General features: G+C 42.1%; 1 protein-coding gene across 1 annotated transcript in view; it reads left to right on the top strand.

Annotated features, from left to right (window-relative positions):
- cadm3 (cell adhesion molecule 3) overlaps positions 1-5,000 on the top strand; it is a gene marked incomplete at both ends in the record, with an annotated part of 102,879 nt that overhangs the window by 96,202 nt on the left and 1,677 nt on the right. The gene's annotated exons all lie outside the window — the stretch shown is intronic.

Below are 5,000 nucleotides of genomic sequence, written 5' to 3'. Positions count from 1 at the left end.
CAAAACCGTTTGTAGATATGCTATTTTTGAAAAATGTTGTGAAAATTTGCCTTTGTCTTTGAAGTCTTTGAATATTTTGACCCGATATTATAAATGTCTTGAATTTGGCCGTGGACCTCCATCTCAAAATATGTTGTTCCAGGGACCCCCAGAAGCAGAGATTTGAGTTACAAAAGTTTTGCTTTGAAAAAAAAACATATATATTCAAAGAAAAATAGCAGATCTACAAGCACACAAACCTTCGAGGTTTCTGTCCGACAGTGACGATATGGTGTGATATTTATATATATATATATATATATTTACACACACACTGTACATGATATGGGTGTTAGTGAAGGTGCAACAATAATAATAATAGTGCAGAAAGGGAGTCTACTGCGGCGCCTCAGCCTAAACCAAGGCAAGCCTCTTTTATTAAGGTGCAAAGCATAAAAGACCGCTGCTTCCAATGCTACAGCATCTTCCTCCGAGTCACGGACTCTGAGCGGCGAGGCGTCGGTCTTTTAGACTTTGCACCTTCATAAAAATAGGCTTCAATTGTACAAGCTGCTCCGGTGTGTTCTCCACGTTCAATAACATCAGTGTGTTGTACATGGGATTAAGGTGCAGAATGTCAGCGCGTGTCTGGGTTCCACCACACAGTCCTCCTCCACATAAAGATACACTTCACTCCGGCTGCCACCCATACCTCTCCTCTACCTCTCACAGTCTATACCAGTCGTCCTCAACCTGTGGGTGGCTGAATTTAAGGACTTCTAACAACTTTTTATTAACCCATTTTATGCTTTAGCTATTGAAAAATAGCAGATACTGTATACAAGCTCACAGCGCTTGTAGATCTGCTATTTATCTTCAAATATATATATATAGTTTTTTATAGTTTTTTCAAAGCAAAACTTTTGTAACTCAAATTTCTGCTTTTGGGGGTCCCTGGAACAACATATTTTGAGATGGGGGGGGGGTTTGGGGGGTCCGCGGCAAAATACATGTAATTTTGGGGGTCAGAAGAAAGGATTTTGAAGACATTTATAGAATCGGGTCAAAATATTCAAAGACCCATTCAAGGGATATTTCACTTTCAAAAAAACGTTTGGTAATTTTATCGTCTAATCAGGCTTTTATGAACACCCTGAACAGTTTTTAATTTTCTTGATTCAATATTTAGATATTTGATGTCAATGTTACCAGGCCCTCCAGGCCCAGGGCCTCTCCCCACACACACCCATTGTAACTTCAAACTTCATTTTAACCATGATAGATGCATTAAAAACACCCATTATTTTTTCTGGTGACTCATACTACCCTCCTAATATGTGAGCAGCAGGCCGTGTTTTTTTACACAACTTTTTTCATTTATTTTGAATAATTCTTTTTTGTATTTCATTTTTTTTCCATTTTCCCAAATAATTATTAAAAATACATTTTCACAACATTTTTATATAGCATATCAAGCTCGCCGCACGGCACTCGCTCCCCAATTTAGTTGTGCTAATGAATTCCTCCCCACACACATTTGTGTGTTGTCACTGCTGTTGTATCCTACTGACTCACCTGCCAGTGAGGAGCCCCCACCAGGAGGACGTAGGACATTCGTCCTACTCCTCCCGCGCAACACTCAGGTGTTGCCCCAGCCTGTAGGAGTACGTGCAATGACCAGTATCACCCTCCTCGCCCGGCTGACTCCCCCAAACACAACAAAGCCGGATTCGAACCACACCCTTTACCACTGCGCCACCTGAGCACTGGTCTTGTGAAATCTTAATCCAATGAAAGGGCTAAAACTGTCTGGGAATCTTATCAGGAATTAAATGAAATGAACAGCTGCACAGAACCAATGTAAAGATATGAGGGGTCTTCTCTGGAGTATGTTGGACATGCTGCCGTCACAGCTCTTTGCAACCAGAAGTGTCCATATTTGGACGAGAGAGGGTCCAACCTTCTCTCGTCTGGCGATACATAGCTCGCCTTTGTCCCTTTTGCTGTTTGTGAAAAAGTTATTTTCCCATTTCCTAGAATTGAACTGTGGAAGTCACCCCCTGCTAGTCATTAGACAGAATGCAGGTTTAAGACACTTTTGGCTTCATTTCTCAGGCCAGAAATAGCCTGATTTCAGACTCTACGCTGGAGCTTGAGTCTGAAGTTGTCCCTATTCTATTTGATTACAAAGGGGAGATTTGAAATTTGAAATTCCCAATCACAAGAGATCTGGTGGGAGGGGTTGTGTTTGACTTGTGTACACAAAACATTCCCTCCTCCCCCTCCCCTCTATGACATGCACCAAACAGGTCATTGTCTTTGATGTTTCATTGATTAGAGAGAATCACTAACGAGCTATCGACACTTGTAGTTGTAGCTCTTCTGAAGTTCAAAGGAGGCAATTAAGAACTCTGGTGAGCCACCCCTCCCTCCACTGTTTCTGTTGATTTTCAAAAGTTAGACGCACCCCTCCTCCGTCTTGCATTGATTTCATTGGTCGGTTAGCCAAGAAACCGATAGAAAGAGACGCGTCATATGACACCTCCAGACCAAGAGAAGCAGTCCACTCAGAGAGTGGGCGGGTCTATTGGCTGGAGCCAGGCAAGGCCAGAAAGGTCCCAAACAAAGAGCAGTGCAACCTCTAGGGGCCACTAGTGGGCCTCCAACTCCCACTTTCCCCAAGTGGGGGTCAGAGGAACCAAGTGGACCCTTTCAGATCTATAACTCATACTCACTGAGTTATGGGGGTGTGTGGCCTAATGCAGTGGTTCCCAAGCATTTTAGCTTGAGAACCAAATGAGTGAAAATAGCAGATCTGCAAGCTCACAACGTGCTGTCATGTTTTTAACACTGACAGCTGTCCGTCCGGTCCGTGTGGCAGAGAACACGTAGACTGAGCCGAGAATAGAGACTGCTTAAATGTACCGCCTGAGATGCACTGTGGGTAGCGGGGCAGGGACGTGCTGGCCATTGGGAAAAGTGGGAAAACTCCCGATCGGCCGGTTCATTCCCGGCCGGTCCAGGCCGGCCATTAGGAAATTCAAAATAAAATGTCGGCCTTCGTTCCATTTTGGGGGCTGGGCGGCCAACAAAGTAAATCGTCACTGTCGGGCAGAAACCTTGTATCTCCAAGTTTCAAATTTGTAATTCTTTTCGCAAAGCAAAGCCCTGCTTCATCATACAAGGCCGTCACACAAAAGTAGTGAAAACAGCAGATCTACAAGCACACAACGCCTCGCGGTGCGAGGCGTTGTGTGCTTGTAGATCGGCTGTTTTCACTAGTTTAAATCATTTTCAAAATGATAAATACAAAACAAACGGTTTTGGACATTCAAGGTTTCCACCCGACAACGACGAAATATAACTCATGTAATTGGCCCACTGGCTATGTCACTTGTCATGATCTGAAATGGCAAAGTAGCAGCAGCGCTATAGAGAGATCTCTCTCTATAGCACGCAATGAGGGCCTCTCCAACTCTTTTTCCCAGGCTGAATCAGAGGCTCAGCTTGTAGCGGGGCGTATACTTGTGAGCTTGTATCCAATGAGAATGAACGAGAAGTGACAGACAGCACTTGTGGGAGTATGAATGAATTAACTTGTTTGACGAATGAATGGAGGGGCGGTCCGGGGAAGATGATAACAACACATCCAGCCTTCCACGTATGAAAGAACTTCCGCAGGCTCAATTTCTTGGCCTCCCTATGATCCTAGATTACTATTCAATGCATGTGATGTATTCCCTTGTGTATGTTTACCTTGCTTACTGTAAATGGCTCTGGATTAGGAGCATCTGCTAAGTGGTTCCCAAACTTTTCAGGTCCAGACCCAAAAGAGACATTAGACGTTTGTCCGGGACCTGAACTAGTGAAAATAGCCGATCTACAAGCGCTCAACGGGTCGCTTGGCGCCGTGTTGCGAGCTTGTCGATCGGCTATTTTCACTATACTTACTTATTTATTATTATTTATTTATGGAATTTCTTAGATTTGTTTGTTTGTCTGTTTTAAAATCTATGCAATTATTTAAAAAATATATATATATTTTGAAATATATTTGTATTTTATTTTTTATGTAGGACAAGAAAATGGGATTTCCACTTGAGTCGTGACCCACAAAAATTGGTCCGTGACCCACAAATGGGTCCCGACCCAGTGTTTGGCAAGCACTGTCTAAATCGGGGGTCAGCAACATGCGGCTCTAGAGCCGCATGTGGCTCTTTAGCACCACCCTAGTGGCTCCCTGGAGCTTTTTCAAAAATGTATTAAGGGAAAAAAATATATATTTTATTTTAATATGGTTTCTGTAGGAGGACAAACATGACACAAACATTGTTAACGCTTTCCAATGCTGTAAAAATGTCTAGAATAAATATTAAATTTAATGCTCCTTATGTATTTGTAGCCTACTTAGTCATTTTGACAGTAGGCTAATATAGCTAATATAGACTTTTAATATATTGTCACTGTCAGGCAGAAACCTTGTATCTCCAAGTTTCAAATTTGTATGTTTTTTTTTTCTCGCAAAGTAAAGCCTTGCTTCATCATACAAGACTGACGCATAAAAGTAGTTCATTTTGTAAATGATAAATACAAAACGAAGTTTTGGACATACAAGGTTTCCACCCGACAACGACGATATATGAGGCTTTTATAATTTTTTGCGGCTCTGAACAGATTTGTTTTTAGTTTCTTTGGTCCAATATGGCTCTTTCAACATTTTGGGTTGCCGACCCCTGGTCTAAATGTAGTAAACAGTAAATTGTATATCATCAGAAACCTCGAATCTCCCAAGTTTCAAATTTGTACGTTTCTTCACAAAGCAAAGCCCTGCCTCATCACACAAGGCTGTCGCACAAATATAGTGAAAACAGCCGATCTACAAGCACACAGCGGCGCATGTCGTTGTGTGCTTGTAGATCGTCTGTTTTCACTAGTTTGAATATTTTTTTTAAATGATAAACACCAAACTTATGGTTTTGGACATAAGAAGTTTCCACCCCACAACAACGATATGTATCTAC

Source organism: Nannobrachium achirus (assembly GCF_963921795.1).
Source record: "Nannobrachium achirus genome assembly, chromosome: 5".
Taxonomy (NCBI): domain Eukaryota; kingdom Metazoa; phylum Chordata; class Actinopteri; order Myctophiformes; family Myctophidae; genus Nannobrachium; species Nannobrachium achirus.
Note: the sequence above shows the minus strand (reverse complement) of the source record. Positions and strands in the feature narration are given on the sequence as shown.